Source organism: Rhipicephalus microplus, chromosome 1 (genome assembly GCF_043290135.1).
Source record: "Rhipicephalus microplus isolate Deutch F79 chromosome 1, USDA_Rmic, whole genome shotgun sequence".
Lineage (NCBI taxonomy): Eukaryota > Metazoa > Arthropoda > Arachnida > Ixodida > Ixodidae > Rhipicephalus > Rhipicephalus microplus.
The window spans coordinates 244,714,374-244,723,729 of NC_134700.1; positions in this window are offsets into that span (position 1 = coordinate 244,714,374).

The window sequence follows — 9,356 nt, forward strand, 5'->3', positions numbered from 1 at the left end:
GTGATTGCGCCTTCGGACACAGATGTGGACTCTTTTATCGCTATGTTTCCGTTTTGTTCCAAATAAAGGCACGGGTTGTTTTCAACTTCGTAACCAGACCTTAATCTGTGAGCGTTAAAGATTAAGGTGGTGACAAAAAATTGCTGAATATTTGCGGATTGTCGTCTCGTGACAAAGTGGCTACAGGCAACGCGAAGCCAAACGGAGTGCAAAGAACGAAGATTAGGCAAATTTGTGTATTACTTATCATTCCCATGCGCGCTGAAGCTCCGTGCGTTGCAGCTCCCATAGATACTAGCGCCAGAGTTTCTTGTAGTGTATTTTTAGGAAAGTATGCGTTGGATGACGGGATGTTTCCTTCATTTTTCTATTTTTTCTCTCTATCTTTACCACTTACGTCTCATTGCTGTTCTTTCTGTCTCCCTTTCTTTCTTCTTCTCTCTTTTCATTCTTTCGCGCTATGCTTTTCACTCACCCCGCCTCCTTTTTATCCTCCTCACGTTCAATTTTCTTTCCCACACCACTGCTGCACTGTTATACAATGCTGTTATACAAGTTTTGTCTTTGCAGCGTGTGCATGTGTAAAAAATCATAACTTTCGTTGCGATCAGAGTTTTCTTTATAAAAATGGGAAGATTGGTGTGTGTTGTTTAACGTCCTAAAACCACCATATGATTATGAGAGACGCCGTGGTGGAGGGCTCCAGAAATGTCGACCACATGGGGTTCTTTAACGTGCACCCAAATTTGAGCACACGGGCCTACAGCATCATCGCCTCTATCGAAAATGCAGCCACCGCAGCCGGGATTCATCCCGCGCCCTGCGGGTGAACAGCCGAGTACCTTAGCCTCTCTATTCCACCGCGGCAAGGCAGAAATGTGAAGACGACAGGCTACTTGGGTGTAGCTTTGATTTGCTGTCGAGCTTTCTCATAATGAACTCAGTGTTATGACTCATAAAAACAGAGGTGCGTGTGACATATCACAACACGTTTACTACGTGAAATCGTCCCACAATTCAGGAGAACAGATATTGGGCGAGGTTGAATGATTCATGATGTTACATGGAAGCGCAGACCACACAATATACACGAAAAAGTGCCTCATCTAGCTCTTCTTGTGTATCATGTGTGTTTTGCGCTTTCGGACTCACAGATCTTAGGTTAAGTGAAGCTAAGTTTTAGGTTTGGCTAGTTGGTAATCCAGTAATCCATCCAACAGAAACTTAAGGGAATCAAATATATCATGGGCGTCATCATTTCATATCTCATACGTCTTATAGGACGTACCACGGGAGGCGATACAGCAATGAACGAGAATAAAATCAAGTGCATGCGAAACTTGTGCTATAGTCTGCGCTGTCGAAAATACCAGTCCTTTTTAAGTGAGGGCATCCAAGGGTTTGCTAATACAGTTACCACTGGCAATAATCGAGGCTCCAGTGATCGCCCTTGTGTGATCATTGGAATGTCTTACCAGAAGCACAGCTGGCTCAAACCCGCGAGTACAACCAATCTGAGCACGGTCCTGGGCAAAAAAAAAACCATAGTTTTTTTTTCTGCACCTTCCAATTGTGCTCGTTTGACGGTACGTTCTGGCATTGACCCGTTTGACCAACATATGTGAGACCGCAAGAGATGAGAAGGTGGTGCTTGTTAGTCTACATACCAAGCGCCCGCTCAAGGTGGGTCGGGGGGTCGGAGGTTGGGGAATGGGGATGGTGTACGCCCGTGCGTTCTGAATCAAATGAACAGTGAGGCGCCATTGGAAGTGGATATGGTAGATATGAGCTGTGACGGCTGAAGTGTGTACTGGGAAAGTTGTATCTCGTAGACAGTGTATAGAATGTGCAATTCAACACAGAGCACAGTTCGCGAGACCGGAATTCATTGCAACTCAAGAAAGAGGAAGTGGTTCGAAAGCTCACAAAGGCGCTTAAATGTGAGTCCGGCGATTGTACCGTACGATTCTGGAAAAATGGTAAGCGATAAATGTTCTATGAACCGCATTATAACGGTTCGTAAACGCCAGCAGAATGTCATGAATAGGAATTTATTCAAAAGCCTTGCAGAAAGTGTAATCAAATACGAGTCTGACCGAATATGGCCGCAATTTTAGTCATCAACACAATGTTGAACATATACTTCAAAAAGCCCAATAAGAGAGCGTTGTTCATAAAGTGCAGAACATTAGCGGAACCTCAACGGCACATCAACAGAAGGCATTAGTAGACCTTCACCTTCGCTAATCTTTGAAAGAGCTAAGACTATCTGGAATATCCCGTATTTTTATTTAACTTGCCCGAAATAGAGAATAGTTTTGATGAGACACGCAATACTCAAGCGTGTTTCCAACTTAAGCGCAAGAAAATCGCTCTGAAACGAAAAAAAAAATGTACAACACGGACCAAGAACAAGCGCCTCCCAAGATGCACAGCACAAAACCGGATGGGGCACCGACAGTGGCTTCTTTACTGCACCTGAATTCTTTCTCGTAGGGTGGTGCAAAAGAAATAAAGAAAAATATTTCTAACACGAATCAACGATGAGCCATACTTGGCTGCTTCGGTTGCATACTCAGCTCACCTGGAAGGGTACAACTTCTGCAAGGTACTGGAGAATCTCGTAAAACCGACCGCAATTCAGGAGGTCCTAAACACGTTAAGCGGTTTCAGCGCGAAACGAACCAGGTCGAAGGGAAAGATGAAACACAAACATTTTGTCTCTGTACTCGATCGCTGCGCGCTTAAGCCACTCAGCTCGTTCAACTACATCCCACTTTCCCAAATGTCAGTGCTTCAGCAGGATGCCTTCGGGACACATGTGCTAGCTTACTAATGAATTATCTCTCTCAACTCACTGTCCAAAACTACAAAAAATATTTACCTGTACAGTAGCTCAGTGAACTCTTACGAGTGAAGCTCCTCAGAGCCTAGCCTTGTTGTTCGATGTATCGGCGTCCACACTGTACCAAAACGCATGCTACGCAGCTGAGAAAAACCCACCTGTGCCACTAACAAAAGGTTAAAAGAAAGAAAAAATTGGACATATATAGCAATATAAAACACCCAGAAGCACGAACACTTTTAACTAGTCGATTAATTCAACGTGCCAATATAGACTTTCCGACCTAGCATTGTCGTCCGAGCTCACTGTACGCTGTCATGGTGGTCAGAAAAACCGTCCCTAAAGGCTAAACGTATGAGTGTATGGGGATAAAAGGTTTGCAATAGACGAACAGCAATCATAACTGCGACAGAACAATATAAAACACTTACAAGCAGAAACCCTTCAGTTATACTATAGTCGGTGACTTCAATGTAGACGCTAGGAACCCTTGCCGTTATAAGTACAACGGTTCATAATGAGTGGGCGAAGCTATAGATAGCATCGCCCACTCATTATAATTCAGTTCTTGGAGACTCGTGGCTTTTTTTTTCTTTTTTGCAACAGCGTAACTGCACTGAAAATGGCAGGAATAAAGAAGACGCAGCGTCAATCCTTTTTACACTCAAACGAAAATTGTTCAGTTTAGTGCACAAAGCGATATCTTGCAAGGGCAATGTATGTGCGGTGCTCATTTATTATTTAACGCCATTTAATTCAATTTTCTCGACACAGATATTTAGGTAGACCAAGAAGTACACGCCTATCAATTTTTTCGTCACTCTTTCACTCATTCTAAATAGCGCGCACGTTTTGATCCTCTTGAATTTACACAAAGTCGGCGCGTATATGTCTGCTTCAAGTATCGATGCCACAACAGTATCCGATGCGTTTCCGCCACTCAACGTTTCGCCTGTAGCGTTCTTCATTAAACTAGCTCTCTCTTTCACCGGCCTGTTTCCATATCCTGAACAGCGAGATGGCAAAATTTCGGTCACCATCACTCTCCTTATATTCGTGTAACTTGTGCAGGTACGACACGCCTGACGTCACTGGTACAGCCACTAAAGAGATTTTCATTCGTCTAAAAATAATATCAACGTCGCGCTCCTGGAAAGGCTCAGACGATATTACTACAGAGTAATAAATATTAGAAAGAACAAGAGCGTTGAATCTGAGTCTAGCAATCAAAAGAGATTTCATTGATGTAGTCACGACAGTAGTTGCTTACCACCCACTTCAGTCGAAGACTCTATGCGCAAGTCTCATAAGTCAAGCCAGTGAATATTAAGGGCCTCAGATGAACGTGCCAGGGAATGCAGAGAGCAAGGCCATTGCGACGGTGAGAATGGAGACGAGTTCTCAGGCCTCGCTCGAAGCCTCCCTGGCTCGTTTAATTGCTCGCAGGAATGCAGGGTCGCCATATAATCTTCTTTTTTTCCTTTTTAAAGCGCACTTTATGAATAGACGAAGGAATTCCCCACGTCGTACGTAAGGTCTGACTATCCAGACTTCTTGAAATGAAACTAGATAAAGTGCATTCGGTGTAATTAGAAAGCCTACGGCGTTCGCTGTAAGTCGATAGGGAACGTAGAGGCTGGCACGACTATCTCTAGGCTGAGTGAAGTGGTTAAAAAGACTTGTCTAATAAGGAACGAAACCAGGTTTATTTTAGGACGAGCCATAAATGAAAGTTCATGGGCCGGGATAGACTGCTCACTGGAGAACCAAGAAGAGCAATAAGAGTGAATTGTCGATGGACTTTGTAAATCTTCTATGAAAGACGCAGGTATCTTTGCTGTTTGCCGTGACACAATTTTCAAGACGGCGAGTCGCTGTTGCCAAAGGTGGCTGAAGAATTAATCAAAACATGAATATATACAGGATGAACAAACTCTTGATACCCGCCACGGCTTTCAGGCTGTAATAAAGCACAGCATATCCCCGGAATGAATGATGATGAGTGGGGCGAAGCTTCCGTCAATCCGTCCGTGTTTCAGTCCATGCGTCCATCCATACGTACGTGCGCCCGTTCGTGCGTCCGTTCATGCGTGCGTCCATCCGTCCGTCCATCTGTCTGTCTGTCTGTCTGTCTGTCTGTCTGTCTGTCTGTCTGTCTGTCTGTCTGTCTGTCTGTCTGTCTGTCTGTCTGTCTGTCTGTCCGTCCGTCCGTCCGTCCGTCCGTCCGTCCGTTCATGCGCCCATTCGTCCATTTAGTGAGCACTTCAAGTACCGCCATCTCACTTCTTTTTTATCATATATTCATCATACACAAGTATCGCCATCCAGCGGACAACCCAAGGACTAAACAAGAGTATGTACCACATTTCTGCTGTCAGTGCTTTGTAAACACCGAGAGCGCGATAACGATGCCGTACTACGTTTTTCGTAACATGCGGACATGCGAATATGTGCCCGAGGGCAGGTACGTGGCATTGGTATGCGAGTATGTGTCACAGGTTACGCACTACGACCATGGGAGACGCACAAGCCACGCCCTTAGGAGCTTTGCCCCTTAACAAAATTGTTCACTTCAGAAACAAAGTTCCATTATGTTTGACTAGCCCGGCAGGCGCCCTCAGAGCTCTTACCACGCGATGCACGACATATCATCCATGAACTGGTAGGTGCCCACCTTAAGAATCAAATTTATTGTCTGCAATAAACAAGGCAGATAATGATGATCATAAGCACGACAGGAATGCAACAGACCTCTTTCGTTTAACAGCTTTCACGAAGTAGGCATCCTGCCATCGTAAAGGCCGAAAACAAGTACGAGTCACATCAGTGATGACTTCTGGCTGTGCGGTCTGTAGAAGTATCTCTTGAAGGTTTCGACCATCCACGTTAGAAATCACCTGAGATATCCCGCTCACCATCATCGTCATTATCATCATCATCATGATCATAATCTTCATCATCAAGATCGCCAAGCCCATGGCAAAGGCCTCTCTCACGCATGTTTTTCTAATCGACCCTGTCCTGTACTTGCTGCTGCCACGTTACTCACGCAAACATCCTAAAAAAGCCCTGAAACACTTTTTCTAGTAATCATGGAATGGACTCACTAATCACTAAAAGAGCCCATTTCCTCACGAATTCAACGCTGCAAAAAGTTTCAAAATCCGTCAAGTACGAGCAGAATTTTTACAGATTTGTCGGACGCTGTAATTGCTCTCTATCTTCTCTCGTCCCGGCGAAAGAGCTGGCGACTAAGCAGGGAGGGATGACAGGGGCAAGCCGTATGCTGAGATTTAGGTGCACGTTAAAGAACCCCAGGTGGTCGAAATTTCCTAAGCCCTCCACTATGGCGTCTCTCATAATCATATGGTGGTTTTGGGACGTTAAACCCCACTCATCAATCAAGTAGAGGCCCCTATGACCCCTTATAAGGCTCACCTTTTCTCTAACGTCACACTGTGCAGCGAAGGATGTACTGTACACAACACGAAAATCGGAACGAAAAGCGGTCCGAAACCTGTTGCGACAGACATTAACAACTGCGTGACGATTGAAGTGCAACTAGGTGAGGAGGGGACAAATATTGAAAACAAAAAAATAATGACCCGTTAATTTTTGATAGTTTTATATTATTTGTTACAAAAACATTTGTAGATTGCTTTAAGAAAACTTTAGTCATGTGTAGGTGGTTGAGCACCCGATTTCGTTCGTTTAGTTTCAGAAACAGCGGGCATATGCAGGCAGTCTGGTAACATGAACCAATGGTTTTCCCTGGGGCGTCTGTTTTAGTTTGGCGTGTTCTTTGATTCGGTGCATTGCCATACTAACGCGGCATCGCTTACTTTTTCTTGGTGGTTCAGTGCGTACCTTCTGTAGTTTACTTATATTTTATGCGCTGTTTACTGGTTTGGCATTTCAGAGCTCAACTTGAATGTGTCAAGAGCCGCTCCTGTCACTGCTGACTGCTTTCGCTGGAGACGGTGAACATGACACGCTAAGCAACGAGACTCTGTACTCTACGGCTGCAAAAGCTATATTTTCAAAGCTGCGGTCTTGCTGCAAGTGGTTTGCGACGATTGGGCAACGTGAATTTTAGAACTGCTGTGCTATCGTGTTAGGGAACAGTTGTCTCACAATTGCCTCTGCGAAGTTTCGTGTGCATATTGCGAGTACGTCATTTGGTTAATAAAACAACTTTGCTTCCACAATCTTTGTTTGCTTCTTTTTTCTCTTGCATGCAATTAGTGAGACACAATTAGGGCGCAACGAAATTGCGTATGAATAACGGCACGTAAAAGGTCAGTAGTTAAGAAAAGTTTCCATTTCACGCCATGTCGGGCAAATTCGGGACGTCGCTACCGCTTTCGATTATGACGTCATATTTTATTTTTTCATTTTTTGCTTGTTCTTAGTTGTCCCTTCCTCACGTAGATGGCGACGGTGGCTATGAGCCGCTCACTACTGGATCCATTGGCTTCCGTAGAAGTTACGCTACCCGTTTGCTGTACGCTTACATTAGAATCTCTTGAGCTGAAGCTTACCTTGATGCGTTGGTTTTCCCGCAATGCATGTCAAAAAAGCAGCTGAAAACGTTGAGACCCTTACCACCCCTGATAAGGCTCAACATTTCTCTGACGGCACACCATGCAACGAATGATATACTGTACGTTTATATTAGGGTCTCCCGAGCTGAATATTCCCTGCTTGTTGGCTTTCCCGCAATGCATGTAAAAAAAATAGCCGAAAAAGTTGAGGCCCTTATCGCCCCTGATAAGGCTCAAACTTTAGTTCGACGCCACACCGTGCAACGAAGGATATACTGTAAGTCTATATTATAGTCTCCCGAGCTGAATATTCCCTGCTTGTTGGCTTCCTCGCAATGCATCTCAAAAAGTAGCCAAAAAAGTTGAGGCCCTTATCACCTCTGATAAGGCTCAAACTTTGCCTGACGTCACATCGTGCAACGAAAGATATGCGGTACGTTTATATGAGGGTCTCCCGAGCTGAATATTCCCTGCTTGTTGGCTTTCTCGCAATGCATGTCAAGAAAGTAGCCGAAAAAGTTGAGGCCCTTATCACCCCTGATAAGGCTCAACTTTTGTCTGACGTCACACTTTGAAGCGGTGGACCTAATATGGTATCTTTTCGTTTCACATATGTCAGAAATGGCCAAAAAAGTCTCATGACGTCAGACAAAAATTTAGCCTTATCAGGGGCGATAAGGGCCCCAACATTTTCGACTGCTTTTCAACATGCATTGCGGGAAAATAAATGCATCAGGGGAAGCTTCAGCTCGGGATGCTTCAATGTACACGCACAGTATATCCTCCGTTGCAAGTTGTGACGTCAGACAAAACATTAGCCTTATCAAGGGTGATAAAAGCCCCGACTCTTTCGACTAACTTTCGACATGCACTGTGAGAAAGCCACAACATCAGGGGAAGCTTCTGCTCTGGAGGCTCCTACGTGCACGAGAGGTCCGTCTTTGAACGGTTGACGTCACACTAAAGTTGAGCCACTATCACAGTTTCTTACAATAAACTTCCCGCCTATTAATCACCTCCAACCTTCAATTTGTAACCTTGGGACATTTGGAAGAAGACGAAGAAGTGTGTTTTGAATAGGAGCTGCTTCTGCTAACTCCGGCGTATTTCAGTTGTAATTTAAGTCTGTTGATCAGTTTCCGCTGCTCCCTTGGAGGGGATGGAAGTAGACCACCCCGGGCGCCTGCCGGCACCAGCGGCGTCAGCGGCGACCGCCTCCAGGAAGCGGATGGGACAAGCGAGCGACAGCGACAGTGAAGATACTCATGCTTACTATCTCAGCAGTGAGGACTTCTCAGATGACGGTTTCCAACCTGTGCTGAGCCGCAAGGCGAAGAGAAGGAACATGAGGACATCCTCATCCTCAACTATTCAAAATGTAAATGAAGCGCCAAAATCGAACGCTTATACCATCCTGTTTCTGCCTGCACTTCCTACCGTCAGCATGAAACGCCTTAACAGACAGTCTGTGTCGAGGTCTCTGGAAACGCTCGTGCCAAATGAGATCACGGACATAAGAGTGAACGCCAGAAAGAATATACTGGCTGTGGACGTTTTGCACGCAAGTGCGTTGGGCGTTCTGCGCAGTGTAACTGACTTGGACGGCAACCAGGTGCGCTCTCATGTTCCCTTGGGATGTGATGTAGTAACCGGCGTGATCTACGACATTGATGTCGCTATTTCCAATAAGGACTTACAACTTCTTGTCAAGTCAACAACTGATACTCCAATTGTTGATGTCACCCGGCTAGGCAAGTCTCGCTGTGTGAAGATTGCGTTTAAGAGCACATCACTCCCCTCTCATGTGAAGGTGGGGTACTTCAGACATGCTGTGCGGCCTTTCATTCCAAAGCGTCTCCAGTGCCGTAAATGCATGAAACATGGACATGTGAGCAGCGTCCGCGAGAATTCGGTGGTATGCCACCGCTGCGCCGAGCACCATGAAGCGGATAAGTGCGTCGCAACTG